This window comes from Molossus molossus, unplaced genomic scaffold, assembly GCF_014108415.1.
Source record: "Molossus molossus isolate mMolMol1 unplaced genomic scaffold, mMolMol1.p scaffold_m16_p_17, whole genome shotgun sequence".
Classification (NCBI taxonomy): Eukaryota; Metazoa; Chordata; class Mammalia; order Chiroptera; family Molossidae; genus Molossus; species Molossus molossus.
Window position 1 is genome coordinate 29,940,104 of NW_023425352.1, and position 26,070 is coordinate 29,966,173.

At 37.2% G+C, this 26,070-nt stretch overlaps 1 protein-coding gene across 7 annotated transcripts in view; it reads right to left on the reverse strand.

Annotated features, from left to right (window-relative positions):
* EXOC6 (exocyst complex component 6) overlaps nt 1–26,070 on the reverse strand; it is a 205,708-nt gene that overhangs the window by 3,073 nt on the left and 176,565 nt on the right. The window lies entirely within an intron of this gene.

The following is a 26,070-nucleotide window of genomic DNA, read 5'->3' on the forward strand; positions in this document are numbered from 1 at the left end:
TGACTATTTGCTTTATAATCTCCAGTTAGAACTGTTGTCAAATATGGAAGTAATCTTTTAAAAGCAATGCTATGCCTAAACCAAAGCACCAAACTCCTTATCCAACTTTAAAACTCTAATCCTCTTTAAGCCATTTAAAACCAACTTCCTATCCCCATTTGAATTGTTTCAAAAAGCTAAATGCTTTACTTACTACCTTCCTTCAGTTTTTATATTATTTCTTCTTTTTTGTTTTAACTTACTTTATAAGTAAGAAGTATACTGCTTTTGCTTTCAAATGAATGAAACATTTGTATTTCCTCATATGATATGCAGCAAGCCAACCCATTAACTGTGAGAGGGATAAAACTTCTGGGGTGGTTCATACAGAAGGAAAGGTTACAAGAACTAGCTCTTCCTTTGAAAGGTAATGGACTTGTTAGACTCTTTTCCCATCCGACATACAGCTATTAACAGAGAATTTCTTGTAAAATGAAGAAAATTCTATCATGAAAATATTAAGCACTAACATTAAAAGCCATTCTGTTTTCTTTCGGACACCATTCTAGGCCATACCAAAATTTAAAACACTGGTACAGAAACTACATTGACGCGATGTTTAAAGAATACACTGTACATGCAGTGAAGGCAGGGGAGGGGGCGGGGGCGGGGAGGAGGATGTCATTGGGGAAAAAGGAGGGACATCTGTAATACTTTCAACATTAAAAATAAATTAAGGGAAAAAACCACAAATGATAAAATGGTACACATAAATCCAAACATACTAGAAATTAAATACAAATATTGTATAAGAAAGAAAAGGGAACTTATTAAAAGTTCTCTGTAATTTTTGACTGCTGCAACAAGTACTTTTTTACTCCCTTGCACAAGGAAGAAAAGTTACTTTGATATTCTCCCATAGTAAAAATGTAAATTGGTGTAACTTCTCTGCAATGTGATTTTGTTATAAGTTTGAGAACCTTATAAAAATGATCATTCCCTTTGACTCAGTAATCATACTTCTAGGAATCTAACTTCAGGAAACAATAATAAAAGGGCACAAAAATTATGAGCAAAGATATTACTCAAAAATGTTATTTATGTAATAAAAAAACTGAAGGAAAAAAAGCCCCCCAAAACAGCCAGAATCTCAATATTAAAAGAATGATTAAACAGTGAGTTATAAATTATCTTGTGGTTATTAAAATTGATGTCTATACAGAATTTTAAGTAGCTTGGGAAAACACGTATAACAAAGTTGCTACTAAAATTACATAAAAACCCATCAAAAAAGACTAGAAGAAAACTTGAGAAAATGTTCAGAATGGCTGTTATTTGAGTGATGGAATTATGGGTAACTTATTGTCTTCTTTTTTTTCCATAATATTCCACAATAAACATGTATTAACTGTAGAGTTAGAAATAAGGTTTACATATTTATACATTACATTTCAATAATGAATACTCACACAGTTGTTAACAAAGGCCTCATTTTGAAGGATTCCTCGTCAGGTTAGGTATGTGTCTGCACAAGTGTGTGTGGGCATGCGCACAGACGGCACAAAGTAACACTTAATAACTGTATACTGGCTGTAATCTCCCTTTCTTTCCAAAAGGCATTAGCAACATGACCTTTGGGATTTGCAAGAGGAAGAGGCCTTAAAATAAGTCTGTTTTTCTCTTGTGCTGATCTACCCCCAGGTGGGAAAGGAGGAGCCCACTTAATTAATTTAAAACCTAAACCTACACCTACTCCAACTGTGAATACAGAACTGGTTCTTCTACAGCACAAAACCCGACTTTCCTAGGTACAGAAATATTATGCTTACAATTTTCACATATGGCCAGACACTCCTATGCAAATCTCTCATGGCTAGATAGTACAGGAACCAAAAAATTTAACATACCTGCCCACATGTAGGCAAATCTAATCTAGATGCTTGCAAATTTACATTAATACTTTATAGAAATACATATCATGCAGAGTTAACTTGTAGATATCTATGGAAATCTGCATACATTTGCACATTAATGGTGGAGGAATGCATTGCCACTGTGTATAAAAAGGACCAAGGATCTAGATAACATTCATTTATTCATTCAACAAATATTGAGTGCCCACCTATAATGAAATAGCAGCTGTGCTAGGCACCAGAGATATAGTATTGAAGAAGGCAAAGTCCCTGTCCTCAAAAAGTTTACATTATACGTGGGGCAGGTGGACAAGTAGACAGTTAACAAAGAAACAAGTAAAATTCTGATGTTAACATGAAGAAATTATAAAGAAAAAAACTATTCACACAAAACTGTAGTATTTTAAACTACAGCAACACATGAGGAAGCTACTATCAATTTAATATGAAGTAAGATAGAAACTACTGATTTATGCAGGAGCCAGTGACTGCGTGCTCTTCTCCGCCCATGAATCCAGGGTCTGTAGACTTGCGCACCATTCCAGGGGCTGTGCCCTAAAGTACACATGGGTGTAGGAAGAGAGGAAATATGGGGCCAGCAAGCCTGCTGATCTCATATTCTGATTTCTCATTTCCATGTGTGTAAGAATTTTTCAAATGCATAGGACTGCATTAGTAAGTAAATAGAAACAAACTTCACAAAACTAGCCAGGAAAACTCATAAAATGTGTCCAACAGAGTGTAACTACTCAATAGATATTCAAGAAATAACTGACTGATGGATGATGCCAGACCACTATTCCAGGTTTATTTAGGCTTTTTCCTTAGGCTTCATGAGTACAAAAAGAGAGCACCCTCCGGACTCCTTTGGCTATGCTGACAGCTGTCTGAAAAAGGCCAATGTTGGCCTGCAGACAAACTAGGTCCTGTGAACTCAGACTTCCCTCCATCTCTCCCAGGATTTGACTGGAGCATTAGTAAAGACAGATTCCTTCACAATAAAGCATTGGGTCTAATGTTGAATGAGTTAATGTTCTCCCTAGAGAAACAAGCACTTTAATTTTTTTTTTTTATCCTCACCTGAGGACATTTTTTTCCAATTTTTTGTTCAGACAGAGTGGGAGGGAGAGAGAGAGAGAGAAACATCAACGTGAAGGGGACACATCAAGTGGCTGCCACCCACATGACCAACCAGGGCCGGGGACAAACTGCAACTGAGGTACGTGCCCTTAGCAGGAACTGAACCCGAGTCTCTCTGGACCGCAGGCCGACGCTCTAACCGCTGAGCAAACCGGCCAGGGCAGCACTGCCAGTGTCCCTTATCCAGAACAATTATAAGGTCCTTTTTCACTTTTTAAAGTACAGTTCTATTGAAGTGAAAGATAAAATATGAAGCTAGGACGCTATGAAAATGACACTATGCTAGGCCGGATTTATGCACTGAGCCCATTTCAATAGGCTGCTATCCATGCCTGCTTTGACTAAGATGCATGATTCTGGATCTTTGGGACGGTTTAAAAAGCACATGACTGCTCTGGAGCCAGAATGTGACAGGAAGGGATGAGGAAACCAGAGTGATGCTGGGTACAACCACTGGCACTCACCTTCACTCCACAGTCATTGCCTTGGGGACTGCCTCTCACACCTGGTCGGGTTTCACAGGATGCACTATGTCCTTAATACTAAAACCTAAGTTATGGAAAGCCTCATTTCTCTACCTCAGGTTTTGCTTCCTTAAGATGGCAATACATAAATAATACATTTATTATTAATCACACAAAACCTCTCTCAGTCTTGTAAATAAACAGTAAGATAGTCTCAACAGATGAATTTATTAGTTAACACATACACCTAAAATTCAAAGATATAGATCAAATATGAACAAAAACAAAAATCTCCCTTAGATTATCCAAAAGCAATTTTACAATTACTTATTAAAGGATAAAGTCAGGCATATTATAATGAACATTGGTATTAAGTTCTATAAATGGGTTTGTTCCAATAGTCAAGTAAAGTAATTCCACCTTAAATCCTTCTGGGAAGTAAGCAAAGTATGGATCATATAAAAATAAACAACAAAATAATGTGCCTCAGTTCCATCTCATGATTTATAAGATTACCTAAAATTAGTATCCTAACTTTTTTTTCATCAAGGATTCAAAAATACCCTTCACAACTAATCTGATAACATAAAGTGGATTTATGCCAATATTTGTAAATGAGTTGTAAGTTTCACTTCCTCAGCGTTCCCTGTGTGTCCACCAAACAAAAAGATTCGGCTTAAGGAAAGAAATGGTTGCATGGGTGGTCCCATTTATATGCTCAAATAGTTGAATCACTTCAGAATCACTGAAGAATTCGTTTGTGTCATCACATTTAGCTTGCTGACAGTTTCCCATCCTAAGTCGCACTCCAGATCTACACCCAAGAAACTCGGGGTCTCAGACCTGTTGAGATCACTTTGTGCAAAGGACACAATGAATCTAGGACGATTTAAAACCATTCTATGGAACTTGAAGTGACTTTTTGCCTTTGTAAAAGTGAACCCAGAGTGCCAGGTCATTTTTTCCTTGAATCTGGTTCAGCTTTCTTTGTTTTGGGTCTTTTGGGTTTTGCTTTTGAAGCACCTCAGGGGCAGTGACCCAAGACAGAAGATAAATAAAGTTAAGCCAACCTCAAGAGAAAAGCAATTGGGGATACCAGGTTTGCTTTTGTAAATGTGAACAGTGACCTGGGGGCTCAGGGTCAACCTTAGTCCCCCAAAGTCCCTTTTCCAAACACCAAATCCACCTGGGACCTCAGAGTTGCTTTGCAGATTCCAAAAGTAAACCAGGAGATCATTTTTCCTTTGCCTCCAAAAAACAAAGCCAGAGCAAGGGTTTCTAGAGCGCTTCTGAGATTTGAACAACTAAAATCCTAACCCATAATATAGCTTTAAGGAAGAAATATGAGTAATTAGGCACTAGGGATTCAAGAAAAGTGGATTTTACTACATTAGCCACAGTGGGGAAAATACCAGTCCTTTCTCTAAATAGATGCTGAAACCAAACAATGAGCTTCATATGATTTTTAAAACACTTGGCTCTACCCCTTTCCAGCTATCTGGAAAACCACATACAGTGCAGAAGAGAGTTTTAAGTAGCAGACAGAAAGGGCCAGGGCAAAACAAGAAAGAAGCAATACTGTGCCCCCACACCCTTACTCTTTGCCCTTGTGATGCCTTCTGGTTCTCTGATGCACCTGAGTCCTAACTCACACCTGCCCTCTTCTTAGCGGCCTTTCTACTACCCATGTCCCCTGGCGAGGACCAGGAGGAGCTTTGAGCACGCTGTGCTGCAGAGGTTAAGGCATTGGTCTCTTCAAGTCACTTCACGCAGCACAAGTAGCATATTCCTAAAGTATTTTTGATGGTAAGCTGTGTAGTAGTCCTAGATAATTATGAGGTGGGTTTGGAATTTGGGGAAAAAGAGGCAAAAAGTGGGATTTACATAATCAGATTTATAGACATCCATATGATTTTATATGGTTATTTTTAAAATTAACTTTATCAAATAATACATGGGTAATAATTAAAAGGGACATATCATGAAAACCAACAGTCCACTGGCCCACACCCACCCTCACCCCCAATTCTCAAAAGTAATTATGTTTAACTCCTTTTGTTTTTAATTCTGGTGATTACTTCAATATCTCTAAATATGCTTATTTTTCTGTTTTTCTTTTAAATCATCTTGCAGCTAATATATACAAAGGTTTATATCTTATACCACCTTCCTATTTTTGGTAACTGTCACAAATTTCCTCTATTTTTGCTTTTATAACTTCAATATAATTAAAATTCTATTTCTTGTTATATCACCTTTAAAAACTTTTTTGAAAAATATCTTTGATCCTCAAAATATTAAAAATTAAACTCCCATTTAACCCAGTCATCCCACTTCTAGGAATATACCCTAAGAAGCCTAGAACACCAATCAGAAAGAATATATGCACCCCTATGTTCATACCAGCACTATTTACAATTGTAAGATCTGGAAACAGTCCAAGTGTCCATCAATAGATGAGTAGATAAAAAGCTGTGGTACATGTACACAATGGAGTACTATGTACCTGTAAGAAAGAAAGAAAGATCTCTTATCCTTTGAGAAGACATGGAAGGACCTGAGAGTATTACGCCAATCAAATATCACATGATCTCACTTATTTGTGAAATAAAATGAACAAAACAAACTGATGACCAAAACAGACTCAGAGACAGAAGTAGGGTTCAGCCTGACAAAGCTCAGAGGAGGGGTGCGAGTGGGGAGGGAAGAGATAAACCAAAGCACTTACATGCACATAGGCATAACCAATTGACATAGACAACAATGCTGTGGTGGGGGGTGGGATCAGGAGGAGGGTGTCAGTGAGGGAAAAAGGAGAACCATTTGTAACAAAAATAAATTAATTAATAAAGATAAATAAGTAAAATATAATGTTCCAGAAAAAAAAAGAAAAACATCTTTAAGATATATTTCACATACCATATAATTCTTCCCTTTAAAGTGTATAAACCAATGGTTTTGAGTATATACACAGAGATGTGCAACCATCTCAATCAATTTTAGAACATTTTTATTCCCCAAAAGAATCCTATACCCATAAGTAGTCACTCCCCAAATAAAATTCATATAACATGTTGTCTTTTGTAACTGGGCTTCTTTCACTTAGTATAATGTTTTCGAGGTTTATCCATGTTGTAGGGTATATCAATACTTCATTCCTTTTTATTGCCAAATATTATTCCAATGTATGGATAAACCAGATTTTGTTTATCCATTCATTAGTTAATGAACACTTGGGTTATTTCCTTTTTTGGCTATTTTTATTTAATTTCTTATTAAATTTATTGGGGTGACATTAGTTAATAGGATCATATGGGTTTCAAGCTATGAGATGGCTATTTTTTAATATAAATTTTATTGAATTTATTGGGGTAACATTGGTTAATAAAATTATATTTTTTGGTTCTTATAAATAATATTGCTATGAACATTCTAGTCTAAACTTTTGTGTGCACCTGTTTTTATTTCTCTGAAGTATATAACTAGGAATAGAATTTGTTACATGAAGTTTTAAGAGTATCTTTTCACTTCATTTAGTAACATAAGAATATTAGCACCTTATATAATTGAGTTTTAAAATAATTATTTTGGCTATTGGGGTTTAAAATATTTATGGTTATGTATCTGAACCCAAATAATAATATGTATTTAACCAAATTTCCCTAAAAGTTCTTTATTAATGCAGAAAGATACTAATAATTAACAAAAAATTTTATCCTCTATTTTTGAAAAACAAAAACCCTATTATGATCCAAAACGGGGGGGGGGGGAGCATTTCATATAGTATCCTCAAGTAGATTTACCTCAAATACAGTTGATCCTTGACCAACACAGGTTTGAACAGTACAGGTCCACTTATAAGCAGATTTTTTCCAAAAAATACAGTAAATGTATTTTGTCTTCCTTATGATTTTATTAACATTTTCTAGTCTCTAGCTTCCTTTACTGTAAGAATATAGTATATAATACATATACAAAATATGTGGTAATCAACTGTTTTAGCTTATTTGTAAGGTTATCCAGTCAACAGTAGGCCATTAAGAGTTAAATTTTTAGGGAGTTACAAGTTATGCTCAGATTTTTTACCATGTGGGGGGTCAGTGCTCCTTATCCCCACATTGCTCAAGGGTCAATTGTAGTAGTGTGACTCTGGTTTTTGTAATACCTTTATATGTATATATATGGCTTGTTTTCCTTCAGTTGTGAAGAAATTCAGCTTCCTGATATTGTGTTCTGCACTGAATGGTAGAACTTCACCTAATTACCCAAACCAGAAATCTAGATTCAGTCTGCTTTGACTCCTCTCTCTTATAACTCCTGCATCTGACTTATTGCCAAATTGTGCCAATTAACCTCCTAAATATTTCTTGAATTCACTTGCTTCCTGCTTCCTACTTTCCATCCCTACTACTATTACTCTCCTAGTTCGGATATAGAAATCTTCTCTTGTCTATCCCCTTTGCCTCTCCCTTCTAATACCCCAGATCCATCGATCTTCACACTGTTGCCAGAGATCCAGCTAAAATACAAATACATCATTAATTTGCTTAAAACCTTCAATGGCTTACCAAATCTTACAAGATAAAGTTTAAGTTCCTTAACATGACATGAAAAGTTATCTTGCACCTGATCCAGGTCAACCTCCTGGCTTCCTCTCCTAAACAAGGAACACTCATAAATCTCATAAACCATGATGATCCCCAGGACATTAATCATTTTCTTTTCTATCACTTCCTTCTCCTTCTTCTTCATCCAGGTAACTTACTTATTCCATTAAATTTAAGTCAGAATTCACTTCTCTCAGAAAGTCTCCCCAGACCATGTGGTTTTGGTTGGGTTAGTTGTTCCTCTTTCATGTCCTCATAGCATCCTCCACATATCTCTAGTATTTTCCACAACATACTGATATTATGGGTCAATGTGTCTGTCTACATACTAAAGAATCAAATATCAATGAACTCCTTTTGTAGTTGGGTGACTCATGACTACCTCAGCCCTGTCTCTTTCCAATATCCCAATAGTTGAAGTGCCTTTCCTTCCTCCTAAAAATGTACTTTGTAAGTGCCTCAAAGCTGGTGATTTATTTTGCTTAATATCTGTATCTTCACATTTGGCCCAGTACCTGGTATATAGTAGCCACCAAATAAATGTATGTTGAGATGAACTGCATAGGTCCTTTTGACACAAAATTTTATGTCTACACTGAACCCACATCTTACATACTAATATGATGGCTATGTTTATCTTACTTTACCTGTAAATAAATAATTAAGACATTTCTGAATTTTCAGTAACCTCTTATAATGATCATGAAAGCCATATTAGCATTAGTTCATTTTATTGATTGACTTAATTTGTGCTAAAACATTTCACAACCAAAGTTCTGCTCTTGAGATTACCTTTTGTAAACCAGTGGTGCCACCATTAAACACATTAAACAAACATTCTCAGGTCATACACTGAGTTTTCTGTCCAGATTCATTACAGTATCTGCCACTCTTATATAACAGGTATTATGCAATGACTTCACCAACGGAGCTCAGACTTCCAATACTAAGGAAATCAAACCTTGAAACTCATGATAAGAGATGTTTACCAGACTTTCAATTCTCTCTGATGAGTCGTTTTGCTTTATTGAAGCAATGAAGAAATAAGATCTCGTATGAAGTGACTTTGGAAGAATTCAAGCAACAAAGGAAGACAACATGGATTAGCCAAAGAAGAAAAATTGTATGCCAACATATCGGTACTCCAGGATATAGTAGAGAGAGTAGCTGCTTGGATGAAGAAAGCTAGACTATGCTGGGATTACATACTCGTTTACAGCACAATTGTTAAGGAGAAAAAGGGGAAGGGAATAATCACTTCCTAAATATTTGTAAAAATCTAAGTGGATATTCCTCTCCCCTCCTCCCCATGGTTGTGATTTAAAATAAGGAAATGAAAACTTAGAGAAACTAACAGCTAGATTAATTTAGTCTTCAATAAAATTAATCGCATATGTTTTACTTTAAAATTCTAGTAAGTCAAGTAATATATATTATTTATAATTTGCCATTATTTATAAACACTGACTTTTGGCTTTTGAAAAAACAAAGTTAAACTAAAATTATAACTAAATACTTCAACCCCCAGAGGTATCTAATTCTGTTCTTTAAAATGATACTCAGGCCACTTGAAAAGAGTGAAACAAACCAAGTACATAAAATCCCAGCTGCCTCAGGAAGAAAAGGGGGTATTTTCTCTGGTTATGCTTTAGAAGGCAGTGACAAAAGTAGAAACCTCAGTTCTAGTCCTTACAAGAAATCTGTGGTTGAGTGGAGAATGAATTTTAGATACATATCTCATTTATTTGGCTTTCTAGAGAAAAGGTCTTCGTTTTATGTCCTAAAATACAAATACAGGCCCTTTACCATTTTGCCTTGGATTCCCAAAGAAATGCAGAATTAACTAAACTACCATACTCAGCATTACAGAAATAAGGAAAATAGGGATCTCTGTGATCTCTATTAAATACATGAATACTACAATATCTTGGTATTTTTATTTAAGGGGGTTTGCGTCCTTACTCATTTTATTTCTTTCTAATCTTACAAAAGATTTTATAATTTTTACTCAGACAATTTCTTAAGAAATATATTTTACTTTTCTAGAATCTAAAAGGCACTTTTCTTATGATAGACAATTTATTAACTCCTAGTTATCCAGTTACTTGTAGACCTGATCGCACATGTAATTACCTTTTGCCAGGTACAATAATTTGCTCAATAAACATGTCAGAACACTTGCTACTTAATTTGTTTCAGTGATAAATTCAGTTTTCCTACAACCTCAAGGCATAATTAAACATGAAGTAAAGGGTGGCTAGTTATCAAAATACTCCGAAGCTGATGCAGTAAGGTGGGAGTGCACAGCATGTAGCCACCGCTTACTTTGGGGCCTGATGCTTTCCTGAGTGCTTAGTTAGTAACAGGTTTCTGGGACAGGGCAACAATGACAACACTGCGACATTCTGGCTATGCAGGGACCCATGTGAACTTCAAAATGGGCAACAGATAAACTTGAAGATGCAGCTTAGCTAAACACCACAGGGGAAGGACTTATTTTCTTAGGAAGACAAATGCAGCCAGCAGAATCCATGGACTGTGACCAAGCTCTACAGTGCTTGCACGATGTGAATCTGCGCTACAGGAGTTCGGGTTTGAAAAGAAATGCCCACCTGACCTCTGGATAACCTGGACAGGAAATGAGGGCATCTCTAAGCAAAATAGGCTGTGTCATCCTCTGAAGATAATGGTTTCCACTGACACTTTGCATAAACATCTTACATGAGGCCACCAGAAAAAACTCAAGCCATAGCATCTCTTCTTTGTAACACATAAAACAGCCTAGCCCAGTGCCTTCAGCACAATTGCTGATAATTAGGAGGGCGAAGAAGGGGGGAGAGGAATGACAAACAGGTAAGAAAGTTGGAAGTTATTTAGTTGAAATAACTAAGTTAGTTGAAAATAAAATAATAAAATATTTAAAAGGAATTTAATTCTTATCAAGAATCTTGGGTAATTAAGAGTATTCAATAATTTTGAGAAACCACTCAATGAACACTAGAACTTAAAAATGAGTCATCTTTTTTATCCAGAATAATTTTTAAATTGATACCATTTGGTTAGGGAATATCAAACTCTTCCAATGTCTTGCCTAATCAATATTCTATGGATATTATTTGCTTACTAATTATGGCTCACTTGGATAAAAAGTGCTGCTTCATATGACACCAATATTATATTTATATACAGGCCCTATTAAATTCCTGCCCAATTCAGTTTTGAAAAAAATCAAAATACTTTCATTTTTGAATTATGTAAGCGACTTGTAAACTTGGGTCTTAACCTCCCCTTCTATTTGACATTAGCATGATGTGTGCCCAGTCTTTGGATACAAGGAGTTCATAAGTGTAATGGAAGAGATATTCGCACAATTATGAACTAACATGCTCATTCCACTGACAGAGTTATGTAGAGGTTATTACTACTAGAGCATTCAATCTGATTTGTGGGGTGAGAAACACAAGAAGGCATCTTAGGTAGAACCTAAACTGAATCCTATAAAGGAATTGATCAAGGGAAGGGTAGTGGTATTTCAAGCAGATGGGACAGCAAAGAAAAGGTACAAGGATGAGAAACAGTTGTGCTTATGGGGAGTGTCATGCACTTTAGTGTTGCTAAATTGAAATATAAGTTAAGGGGTAGTACCAAATAGGCTGAAGAAGGGGATGGGAAGCTGGATCATAAAAGGACATGTATGACTGGTTTAGGAACTTGGGGAAGCTTTTAAACAAGGGGAGCTCACATGGTCAGATTCATCATTAGATATGTAACTCCAACAGCTCTGTGAAGAATGGATTTGAGGCCCTGGCCGGTTTGGCTCAGTGGTTAGAGAGTTGGCCTGCGGTCCAGAGAGACCGGGGTTTGGTTCCCACTAAGGGCACATACCTCAGTTGCAGTTTGTCCCTAGCCCTGGTTGGGTCGTGTGGGTGGCAACCACTTGATATGTCCCTTTCACATCGATGTTTGTTTTTTTTTCTCTCTCTCTCCCTCCCACTCTATCTGAACAAAATATCAAATAGTGTCCTCGGGTGAGGATACAAATTAAATAAATAAAAAAGAATGGATTTGAGAAGAAAATACTAAAGACAAGAAAAATAATTAGGAGAGTATTGTGGTAATCTTGAAATAGACTGGGACAGACAAGTAGGTAGTTGGAGAGAGAGAGGAGGGGGTGATTAGGTAGTAGGCATTTACTTAGGATGGAAAGAGGAGGATGGGTCAAAAATATTTAGGAGGAAAAAATCCCTGGGACATGACGAGTGACTGGAAGGAGACATGGCACAGTGATGGCATCAACTGAAACAGAGAACACAGAAAGAAGACAGAATTTGAGAATAAGGAAAGATATGTGTCAACAGCTTTGGCCACATAGGATGTGAGACACACATCCCAGTGGAAACGTCTGGTATGTATTTAGGGCATACAGCATTTGTACCAGAGATATGATGCCCGTGAACATGTTCACACAGGTAAAGTGCAGAGAGACTAGTGTTGTATGGGCAGAAACCTCAGGGATACCAGCATTTAGGGGGTAGGAATGGAAGCCACAAAAGAGACAGAAAAAGAATGTTGAAGTACAGTCTTTGAAGAAGAGAGAATTTTAAAGAGGACATGATCAACATTACCAAATGCAGTGGAAAGAATCAGTAAGATCAGGGCTAAAACGTCTACCAGCTTTCCATGGTGAGCTAAGTGAATACTGCTTCAGCGGTGTGGCAAAGCACAGAATAGTGGACTGAGGGATGAATGAGAGATGAGAGAGAAAATAAGGATATCACGAATTATAAATCATTCCTTTAAGGAACTTGGATGCAAAGGAGATTGAAATAGCTAGAATGAGACTAGAGAAGGTATTTCCTCTCCCGCCCTCTCGTCCCCCTTCCTGCTCTCTCAGATAGGAAAGACCTGAGCATGCTTTTAGGCTAAGGTAGTTAGGAAAAGGATAAGCAGGGGAAAGACAGATGAATAATGAAAGAAAGTCCTATAGAAATAATGCAGTCAGGGCATAGGAAGATGAGAGAGCCTTGACTAAAACGGCTACCTGTCATCTGAATCTGAAGGAAGGGAAATGAGGATGAGTGTAAATATAGATAAACTGATTGCAAAAGCAACAATAAGAGATTGATGGTGATGGAGATGAATGAGGAGTCTCAAAGGGGCTGGAGCTTTCACTCAAGTGAAAAAAAAAAAAGGTCTATAAATAGAAACGAGCAACTAGGAAAAAACCAATGTCTCACTCTGAGGCATGTGAAAGAATGCAGGACTACCACTAGAGAGGGCTACAGGTTAGTAGTATCCTCAGAGTTCTAAGACAAGAAGGTGAAGAAAAACATTCTGCCCAACAGTTGAAGCTATAGGCCATTTCCACTGGAATGAATGTTAAGGGGTTTAGAAGTAAAAAGATACAGTGTAAACAAACCAAGGAGTGAATAGACAGGAAAAAGGTTGAGAGGTGGGAAGGAGTGCAGTAAGAAAGAGGAAAGAATAGGGAGAAAGTACTTAACTTATTGAGTAATCAGATATTTTAATTTTCTAGAATGGGGGATAATGCAAGGTGGGAAGTTTCGGGAAGCAGGCTGCCATGAGGTTTTCCAAAGGGCAGAGACGCCTCTGTTTGAATGTAGGCTATCTCAAGACATCTGGAGCAGCAGCAAGCGTCCTGGTAAGGGGAGAGCTTCTAGGAGATTTGCTGAGATTTTCTGAAGTTCTTTCCAATACTCAAGTCTTAGGATTTCAGGTCCATGAAAATCATGGAGTCACACACTGAAGGTAATTGAAAGATGTTTTGATATTTAAGAAAACACAAAAGAGTAAAAGGAAAAAAAAACCAAACCTATAAATTGTAAAATACTCCAAGAACTAACCCATCACTTAACATTAAGTATTAAGCAAATGCATACCTAAGAAAAAAGTTCAGGCAAAAATGCTATAAATGCTTAAGTCTCGGATAAAATAATCCCTTCAGCATTTTCATCCTTTTGATATATATCAGTAAAAATTGTAAAACTATGTATCCATTTGGATCTTAAGAGGTCATTATTTACTTAAAAGACACTAATCTAAACTTCTTTTAATATATGGTATCTATGGCAGAATACATCCCTTCTCAGTGCTAGCTGAATTTTAGCCACCTTAATTTGAGGATGGGTGGCTCTGTGGGCCACTGAGAACTTCCAAAAGTTTGGACTATGTATATATATCTAGTTATTGGGTATGTATGTTTTCACTTTTCCAACCAAGTTATGAGTCTCTTCAGGGGCAGAGTAATAGCTCTTACTTCTCCCTTAGGTCGCTCAATAAACGCTTGTTGAACTGAAATAAATTATATTGCACAGAACACTTTTGAGAAGCAAAAGTTTAAGGATTGTGTCTTTTCTGCAACAAAATATAGCCACAAAGGAAAAGCAGAGAGATTAATGCACAAAAGAAGGCTTTTAATTTATAGACTGAAACAGCTCCGTATAAAGATAGCTTGAGGCTGCGAGTCCTTCACATGCAGATCACCTACAAGGGATCCCGGTTAACCCGGTTCATTTCTCTTTACCTCTATGTCAGACCATTCGTTGTATCTATATATAACTTGAACAACTAATTCCTGTGAAGTGCAGACTTTTCTATACTTTATAAAAAGAGAAACTGAGTTTCAGAGAGATTAAGTAAATGTCTTGTTAAAATTACAATGTAAAGTGGGGTTAGAATCTAACTTCCTCAATTTATCAATTAAGTGCTTGAACAACTGTATTAAGATGGCTAGTTTACACAAGATTTCCTTTTATTGGTGTGTATAACCAATCTGCTTTCAAAAAGAATGTTTGGTAAGAATTTTTAAAGCACTGTCATGAAATTCATACTGGATATGGCAAAAAAGAATAGGCAGTCTAGGGAACTTCGTTTTACATAGCAAAAAGATCTCAACAACGAATATAGTGCTTCTGGTTATACTAGTCATTAGTTTATGAAACAAAGTGCATTATTGCTGTTTTTCTGACAAAGTATTTAAATGTTTTAACTTCTTATAAACTATATTCTCAACTCAAAGAAATCTGTAATAGAAAAAAAGAGAAACATTTCCATTCAATAAAAAATAATTAGAGAAAAATATTTCTTATAAGTAAACAATAGAAAATTTGGCAAAAATGTAAATTAATTTTTTTTTTATCCTCACCCGAGGACATTTTTCCATTTTTTGTTCAGATAGAGTGGGAGGGAGAGAGAGGAAGAGAGAGAGAGGGAAACATCGATGTGAAAGGGACACATCCAGTGGCTGCCACCCACACAACCAACCAGGGCCGGGGACAAACTGCAACCGAGGTACGCGCCCTTAGCGGGAATCGAACCCGGGTCTCTCGGGACCGCAGGCCGACACTCTAACCGCTGAGCCAAACTGGCCAGGGCAAATGTAAATTAATTTTGAGAGGAAGGATAAAGTTTCCTGTTGGATAGTGCCAATACAGAGATTATATCTAATAATCAATTTAATGGATGTATAATACTTACCAAAGACCAGAGAATATCATTATCCTTCATTGATGACAGACTATTCTAAAAATGTTAACCTACCCCTCTCAGTGAAAAAGATGGCAAGAATGTTGATAATTAAAAACATTTAAATTTGAGACTGCCTCTCTTTACATTATACACTGGCCTATAACACATTGAAAATTCACGTCAAAATTAATCATAGTATGAAAATGCTTATATTATAAATAAGGAATATTCCATATTTGCCCAAAGGCACACTTACATGAATTTTTCCCATAACTATGTTAACTTTGTTTCTTATCATACTGCTAACTTAAGCCCGTCTCTTAAAAATAATTCTGATTGGTTTATTTTTTTTAGTGTTATTTTGGTAATACCCAATAAATTCCACTTCAAAAGGCATACAGAGACCTGGCTGGTTTGGCTCAGCAGTTAGAGTGCCAGCCCTTGTACCAAAGGGCGTCAGGTTCGATTCCCAGTCAGGGGCACAAACCTAGATTGCAGGTTTGATCCTCAGCCCTGGTCGTGGTTGTGCGGGAGGCAACCAATCTAAGTGTCTCTCACATCAATGTTTCTCTTTCTCTCCCTCCCTCCTACTCTATCTAAAAATCAATGGAAAAATATCCTCTGGTAAGGTTTAACAACAAAAAAAGACATATAGAAATACTTATGCAATTGCTCAGTATATATGTCTAACAAAATTTAGATGTAGAAAAACTGGAGACTACTCCATAATGTCCAAAAAAAGAGAACTTGTTTAATAAATTATGGTATATTTATACTTTACAACATTATGAAGAAATGAAAAAGAATAAAACAGATCATATTTACCAATATGAAATTCATACAGCATTGTATAAGAAATGTAAATGATAACATAAATGATCAATTTCCTCCCCAAAAGTTCACACAAGTAGGTGCGTGTCTATGTTTAAATGTACATGATAAAAGGTCTGCAAGGAAACATATCGATGACTCTGAGAAACTGAAGGGGAGTGCTTCTCTTTATATACTTCTACATGTTTGATTTGTCTGTTTGTTTGTTTTATTTTTTATTTTTATTTATTTATTTTTTTTATCCTCACCCGAGGACACTTTCCCATTTTTTGTTCAGGTAGAGTGGGAGGGAGAGAGAGGAACAGAGAGAGAGAGAGAGAAACATCGATGTGAAAGGAACACATCCAGTGGCTGCCACCCGCACAACCGACCAGGGCCGGGGACAAACTGCAACCGAGGTACGCGCCCCTAGCGGAAACAGAACCCGGGTCTCTCAGGACCGCAGGTCGACACTCTAACCGCTGAGCCAAACCGGCCAGCGCTGTTTGTTTGTTTTAAAGAGTGGGCTACGTCAATTTCCTTATTTGATCATTATAGTTATATAAAAAGTTACCATGGGAGAACTGAGTAAAGTGTACATAGCACTTCTCAACTATATTTGCAATTATTTTATGAGTCTCTAATCTTTATTACTTAATAATGAAAAAATTTAAAAAACCATTGAGCATGCATTATTTTTGTAATTATTATGGTGTTTGTTTTTCTGATTTTCAAAAAAAAAATTTTATTTTATTTTATTATTAATCCTCACTGGAGGATATTTTTCCATTGATTTTTAGATAGAATGAGAGGGAGGGAGGGAGAGAGAGAGAAAGAACATCGAGCCCTGGCCGGTTTGGCTCAGCAGTTAGAGCGTTGGCCTGTAGTCCAGAAAGACCAGGGTTCGGTTCCCGCTAGGGGCATGTACCTCGGTTGCAGTTTGTCCCCGGCCCTGGCTGGGGTCGTGTGGGTGGCAGCCACTCGATGTGTCCCTTTCACATCAATGTTTCTCTCTCTCTCTCCCCCTCCCCCTCTATCTGAACAAAAAATGAAAAAAAAATGTCCTTGAGTGAAGATTAAAAAAAAAAGAACATCGATGTCAGACAAATCAATTGGTTGCCTCCCGCACAATGGGGGCCAAGGATCAAACCCACAACCCAGGCATGTGCCCTTGACCTGGAATTGAATCATTGACCCTTCAGTCCCCTGGCTGATGCTCTAACTGCTAAGCCAAACCAGCCAGGGCCCAAAAAAATCATTTTAGATGATAATTTTGTAAACTACAAACCAGCTCTAACCTTTTATTTATTTATTTATTTATTCATTTATTTATTTATTTTTTGGTACATGCCCCTAGCGGAAACCGAACCCGGGACTCTGGACCGCAGGCTGACGCTCCAACCGCCGAGCCAAACCGGCCAGGGCTAAACTTTTTTTTTTAAACCTTCATTTATTCCTTCTCTAACACTTCTGTCTTTCTACAAATAAAAAACTCTGATCAATATCATGTTCCTTTTCTCTGAAGAGCTTCTTTGAACATTTACTGGTGACAAATCCTCTCAGTTTTGTTAGTATGTGTGTTATGGATTAAATTGTTATTTTGAAGTCCTAATTCTGAATGTATCTGAATTTGGAGACAGGGCCTCTCCAACCTTTTCTCTTAAACGAATCATAAGAATCTATCAGTGCAAAATTTTTATCAATAACTGAAGGTTATGAGCATAAATCACATATGGAGTTAAGCACATAAAGTGTAAAGTACTAGAATTATGACACTGAAACAAAAAAGGACAAAAAGGCTAAAGTCATTTAGGTGCAGACTAATCCTTTATAATCTCCCAAAGGGCAGCATAGTTTTCTAATATCTGGACCTTAAGGTAAACCTGTGAGATGTCTGGTCTTGTTATACTCAGGAATAAACCCAAATACATCTTCCTTTAAGTCTTTGGCACTTCAAATGAATTTAGGATTGTCTAAGGAAAATGCATGCTGGAGGAGCTGTGTGAACAAGCTTGTTGTCCTGCTACTACAGCTAGTCAAGCATTCAGATACTACAACTTTGGCAAATCCCATTAATACTTTAAGAAGTCAAAGACTTTAAAACTTCTAAAGAAAGTTCCTGTGAAATAGTCACAGGGGCAAGTTTAAGCAAGCAGAGTGTGTATACAATATAGTAACAAATATAATGCAAACAAAAGAAGATTTGTTTAATTATAGTGGAAATAATTGTTATTTAAAAGTGCCTTCTTCCTCATCATAAAAGAATAAACTAGACTAGTGGGCAAAAGAATTGTATGTTATGATGCCTTAAGATTAGAAACAGAAGACAGAAATTTCAAAGTAAAGTCTTGGCAGACGCCCAGTCTCCAGGGCAAGAATTATGGCCGAACAATGCCTTCTTCACTTCCAAGGCTTGTTCATGTCCCTTTAGTAGGAAACCAAAGTTGTTCATTTTGAGTCAAATACAAGGGTATATCTATCAGGTTCTCCTATCTTTTCATGGCGAAGTGCATCTGAACCTCTTTCCTAAACTTTATAACCATTTGGGGTGTTGTGGAGAAGGACGGTCAGACTGTAAAAAGGGTGGAAGAAGTAGGTGTGGGGACAATGAGAACAGGAAGATAGGGGCCCAGAGTACTTCCCTGACTAAGCAATATTTCTGGAAGGGACCATGCTTCTCATTGTTCACCATGATGTAGATCGGGCACACCAGCCTTGCCATCACTCTGATGAAGTACAGGCAGATGATAGCTGCTGACTTAATCAATTAATGACCTCTGCAATGCAAGCTTCACATAAGGCACTAATTTTAGCGATGAAGATTTAGCATACCATGAAAACAGTTTCTTCCAGAAGTAAACTGTATAGCACTTTTCCTCACAGATTTCATTAAACCATTTATAGTTGAAATAGCTCAGGAAACAGTTTCCCAAGGTCATATAGCAGTTATGAAGAAAAGAGGGACTACTCCACTGCTTCCTCATTTCCTACACAATAGTGTCTTTGTCAACACACCATTTGGATACTTCAGTGGCTTTCTTTTTACACTCCTTAATTTCTACCCTTGTGTCAAGATAGGTTTCTGAATATGATAATCTTTAACTTTTTAAAAATTTTATTTATTGATGTTGAGAGAGAGAAACATCAATTTGTTGTTCCACTTAGTTATGCATTCATTGGTTTATTCTTGTGTGTGCCCTGTCCAGGGATCCAACCCACAACCTTGGTGTATCGGGACAATGTTCTGAGCAACTTGGCCAGGGCCTATCTTTAACTTTATCTCCATTGATTCCAACTAACTCGTGTCTTAAATTGTCTACCTCTTATTTATTTATTGTTTATTACTCAATTCTGTTTCCCCAGTGGCTATGGTAGGCATTCAATAAACATGTTAAATGAATGAATGAGTAAATGAAATAAATGAAAATCCATTCATACATAATTCTTTTTACTGCAAGCAGTTTTAGGATTCAACTAACAAATGTTTAATTTATTTACACACTGGTAGTTTCAAAGGGGTTTTAAAGCAACTTACAAAAATACATGCAAGACGAATACAACTTAATGACTGAGAAAAGTTAGGGCCAAGAGAAAGTGAAGGTGGGAGAGAAGATGCGTATACAAAATGCATGGATGCTATCCTCTACACCTGTGCTTTGTAGCTCCAAAGTAAAGAAGACAATGTAACTAGTTAGATAACATAGTATTCTTGACATAAAAACAAACTAGCAATTGCTCAGGATAAATTCAACTATTTCTAATATCAAAAACAGAAACTTCAGAGTCCTCATGAAGAAGCAGTCTCACCATATCGTCAGTAATTAATAGCAATCAATCATCTGTAGCTTAGACTACCAAAATAATAATCTAACCGTTCTTCCTGATTAGAATTTTGTCCCTTTTCCATCTATTTTTCTTGGAGCACCCAGAACAATCTTTTTTAAAAATGAAAATCAGAGCATGATACTAACCAGCTTAAAACCCTGGAATGCTAAACTCCTTAATGAAGCCCCACATGATTAGGCTCTGATAATCTTCCCAATTTCGTTTGCACTTCTCAGTCCCTTGCTCACTATCATAGCCACTTTATTATCCTTTCTCTTCCTTGACAGCACCTTAGGACTCCGATTTTCTCTTCCCTCTGCCAGAATGCTATTTCCTCATATCTTCCGATTGCATTCAGATAGCTACTCAAATGTTGCCTCCTTAAAGAGGTTTTCTTGACAACCCAATCTGATGTGGTCCGCCTCACTCCAAGTCACTATCACATTGACCTGCTTTATTTTTCTCATAGGATCTAAAGCTATTTGAAAGTCTATCTGGAGCTATTTGAAATTATCAATACTGCCCGGCCGATGTGGCTCAGTGGCTGAGCATCGACCCATGCACCAAAAGGTCGTGGTTCAATTCCTGGTCAGGGCACATGCCCAGGTTTTGGGCCCAATCCCCAGTGGGGGGCATTCAATGTTCTCTCTCATCGATGTTTCTATCTCCCTCTCCCTCTCCCTTCCTCTCTCTCAAAAATCAATAAAGAAAAAATATTTAAAAAAAAAGAAAAAAAAGAAATGATCACTACTTTGTGGATCGCCCTCCAAAAAATGCAGCAGGATGATGCCTGTCTTTGCTCACCACTGTATCCCCAGCACTTAAAGCAGTGCTCAGAGCAGGTGCTCAAATACCAGTTGAGTAAATGAAGAAATATCTGAAAAGGAGCAGTTCTTGGTGATCTGGCTTAATCTGGACAGCCTCCAGTTACCTTAGAACAGTGGTGTGATTATGTCATATATGCTGAGAGCCTGTTGAAAACATTGGATCCTCTTCTTAGAATAATATATACATACACAAAATTTTGCATAAATCTCTTAAACCAACCCACTGTCCCCAGGTTAGACCCCCTGATGTAAAGGTATGTAAGAACATTTGTGCAATGCAATGCAATCTATCTTATAACCAATTCCTGTCCATGGAGTTGAAGGCTGGGGAGGGGGTGTCAATAAAAAGCTGCAAATCACTCCCAACAGATTTCTCTACAAAGTGGTAGAATATAAAAATGGTCAAATGAGCCCTGGCCGTGTGGCTAAGTGGGTTGGGCATGTGTCCTTGCCTGCTAGGGCGGACTTTGTGTCAGCTAAGAGACCAACTGGACAAAGTCGCTTTTGTTCTCCCTCCCCCTCTCCTTTGGTATGTGTAGGTGCTTAAGGCTAAGGTAAGATGTCAAGTAAACCATCTGGGCAAAAAAATCTCTGTAAGTTCTAAAGGACTTAGAACTTTTTTCATCACATTTTAGTACCACTAACTAGTTAAGAGCCACTATTTTCTTTGTGGAAGTTTGGCTTTGTTTGAAGGTTCTTATTTTGGTATTAAATTTTTTGTCTTAAGGTACAATTATCTTGAAAAAGTCACTTCAACTGTATTTCCTTTTTAATACTAGGAGACACTCTGTACAGCACACAGAAACTTACCTTGATCATTTAATCAAAAATCTCTCTCCTTCAAACTTTTCCCATCTCATTTAGTGGGGGGAGGGAAGGAAGTAGCAAATATATTCGTTATCTCTCTCAAAGTATGCACACTGTGGCTCAATAACAATAGCCTTGATGATTCACTAAGGAATCTGACAACTGTTAGGATTTGAACCCCACATAAGCTGGTATTTTAATTTCCCCACTTAAATCTTTTCATTCTTCACAAGCAATCCTGTGTTACTGTTTCATGCTTCTTAAAAACAAGTTATTCTGTATGACTGACTAACTGGTTCACTGCATCTAAGCAGCATTAATCTAGTAATTATCATCTTTCCCAAAACATCTGAATATGTTTTTCAAAAAAGGAAATTCAACACATTTTTTTTTGAAAACTTAACTATTTTTCACCATTTTTTGTATAATTTGCATTTTAATATGTAAGTTCACTTGTCTGCTGAAAGGCGTATCTATTTGCTGTCATAGTCCTCTGTTTTAACCACAATGGACCTAGGAATCCACACACTAATGTAATCCAATAGTGGTCCAGGTACCTCAGTGTTTTCAATCGTGTGCTATACAACACTGTTTTGCAGGACAGTAAGAGATTTTCATTTGTGAAAAGTATTCAGGAATCAAACCAGTTTGAGGGGAAAGAGATACACCTTTACTCTAGGACTTCTAGAGCCTTTAATGTGCTAATGAAATTGTGAATTTACAATAGAGGGACACAATATGCAGGGTTTCCCAAATATATCTGACCACAGTTAACTTTCTTCGTGACTCACTGTTCCAAACAACAGTAGTTTAGGAACTGCTGCTTTATATTCAGTCATTGTTGATCACTTAAAGTGTACATTGTCTTTGTCTAAATTCCTATAATCCCCCTGTCCAAAATATTTATTTATCAATAAAATAAGCAATTGGTTTTGAAACAATGACATTTCTTAGAAATAACTTATAGCACTATTTTAGCATCCATAATAATGAATAAAATAAATCAAGAAATGTTTATCTTTATTACACTTTTTACTTGAGAAGGCAGAGAAATGTGTCATGTATTTTTAGAAATACTTTCATCAAAAATAATTGAAATAAAAAAACTTTACTGCCTTTAAAGAATGTTTGTTTATATGAAACATAAACTTTTTTTAAAAAAATTTTTTTCCTTTATTGATTTTAGAGAGAAAGGAAGTGAGAGGGAGAGAGAGACAGAAACATCGATGAGAGAGAACATCGACTGGCCGCCTCCTGCACGCCCCCCACTGAGGATTGGGCCCACAACCTGGGCATGTGTCCTGACCGGGAATTGAACCTGTGACACCTTCCTTGGTGCATGGGTTGACACTCAACCACTGAGCCACACCGGCCAGACTGGAATATAAACTTAAGTGGAATATCTCAATTCCTAATAAGGTGCTTATACACCAAAAAATGTTTTCTTAGTATAGCTAAAAATTTTGCATTCACTTATTCAATCAATCAATCGATCACTTATTTACAATCAATTCAGTTATTGATTGTTCACTCTGTGACAGAAATAGTGTTAGGCAATGGATGTACAGCAGTGAACAAAAAAAGGCAAGTCTAGTCCTCATGGACCTGTAGTTTAGATTTTTGCTTTTATATTTCGTATACTGTTATGAATACTTACTCTAGAATTGCTTTATTTTTAAATGTACCTTTGATGTGGTAAGAGTATAGTTAGGCTGGTATTAAAAAAAAATCTCAACCCGCCCTGGCCGGTTTGGCTCAGCGGTTAGAGAATCGGCCTGCGGTCCAGAAGGACCAGGGTTCAGTTCCCGCTAAGGGCACATACCTCGGTTGCAGTTTGTCCCCGGCCCCGGATGGGTCATGCAGGTGGCAACAGGTGGCAACCACTCTATGTGTCCCTTTCATGTTGATGTTTCTCTCTCTCTCTTCCTCCCACTCTATCTGAACAAAAAATGGAAAAATGTCCTCAGGAATGTCCTCAGGTGAGGATAAAAGAAAAAGAACCATAAAGGGAAAGTATGATGAACTGGATTTCATTAAAATTATGACCTGAGAGGTCTAGATTCAATTCCCGGTCAGGGCACAAGCCCTGGTTGCGGTATCGGTCCCCAGTAGGGGGCGTGCAGGAGGCAGCCAATTGATGTTTCTCCCTCACATTGATGTTTCTCTCTCTCCCTGCCTTTCTTTCTAAAAAATTCAATAAAAACATATTTTTTTTAAAAAAAACTTCTGTTCATTAAAAAGACACCATTAATATTGAACAGACAAGCCACAGAACAGAAAATATTTGCAATGCATGTATTTGACAAAGGATTCATACTCAGAATATACAAAGAACTTACAAATCAGTAAGTAGACAATCCAACAGGAAAAAAAAGATGGCAAAGGCCTGGCTGGTGTGGCTCAGTGGTTGACCATCGACCCCATGAATCAAAGGGTTACCAGTTCGATTCCTGGTCAGGGCACATGCCCAGGTTGTGGGCCGGATGCCAAGTGGGGGCTTGCAGCCGGCAGCCAATCAATGTCCTCTCTCGTCGATGTTTCTATCTGTCTTTCCCTCTCCCTTCCTCTCTCTCTAATATCAATAAAGAAAAAAATTTTTGAAAAAAAATGGCAAAAAAAAAAAAAATCTGAACAGGTTATTCACAAAAGAGAATATTCAAATGGACAATAAATATATGAAATGGAATTAAATTATATAAGTCATCAAGGAAATGCAGATTAAAACCACAATGTAAAACTACTATATACCCACTGGACTGGCTAAAAAGGAAGAGACAGATAGTATCAAGTGGTAACAAGGATGTAGAGAAACAAGAATTCTCGTACACTGCTGGCTGAAGTATAAACTCGTACTCTTGCTTTGGAAAACTGCTTCCCAGTATCTATTATAACTGATCACATATATACCACCCCCTGACTCAGCAATTCCACTCCTAGGTAAATACCTCAACAGAAATGTGAGCATATATATGTATTCACCAAAAGACATACAAAAGAATGTCATACTAGCACAATTTGTAACAGTAAACCTAAAATCAACTCACATGTCCATCATAGCAGAATGTATGAATTATGGTTTATTTGTTTAACAGCAGACTACACAGCAAAGGGAATGAATGAACCACAGCTACAGGTAACAACATGGATAAATTTTACACACAAAATATTGAGCACAAAAAGGCAGAACCAAAAAGTTGATACTGCATGATTTCATGTATACAAAGTTCAAAATCAAGCTAAATTTATCTGTTGGGTTACAAGTCATGATAGTGGTTGTGCTTTAAGAGAGAGAAGGGTAGCCCTGGCCAGTCTGGTTCAGCGGTTAAAGCGTCCACCTGCGGTCCGGAGAGACCCGGGTTCGGTTCCCGCTAAGGGCACGTACTTCAGTTGCAGTTTGTCCCCGGCCCTGGTTGGTCATGCGGGTGGCAGCCACTCGATGTGTCCCTTCACGTCGATGTTTCTCTCTCTCTCTCCCTTCCTCTCTCTCCCTCCCACTCTATCTGTACAAAAAATGGAAAAATATCCTCAGGTGAGGATAAAAAAAAAAAAAGAGAGAGAGAGAGAGAGAGAGAAGGGTAATTCATGATTGGAAAGAAATGAAGTGAGGTGAGGGGTGAGGGTCTCTTTTGAGATACTTACCAGTCAAGTTTTCTTTCTTATCTGGGTGTTAAAGAGATGTATTCAATTTGTGAAAATCAGCAATGGTATACCTATGATTTGTCTGAATGTATGTTATACTTTCACAAAACATTTACTTGAAAAGTTTTATGAGATACAAATATATTTTACAAAATTCAAATTCCCTCTTAAATTGTCTACACACAGTTCAAAGGAATGGTCATTCCCTTTTTCTTAGTTTGCCTAAAACAAAATACTTGAAAACATAATCCTGGATGGGTAAAGAATTATAATTTTTATGACACTGGATTTAAAAAAAAATTTTTTCCTTTATTAATTTTAGAGAGAGAGGAAGAGAGAGACAGAAACATTGATGAGAGAGGACATTGACTGGCCACCTCCTGCATGCCCCCTACTGGGGATTTGGCCCACAACCTGGGCATGTGTCCTGACCGGGAATCAAACCGGCAACCTCTTGGTGCATGGGCCGATGCTCAACCACTGAGCCACGCCAGCTGGACATGACATTGGATTTTAATAGGAAAAATAAAACAGTATACTTGACTCATATCTAGTCTAATAAGAACCACAT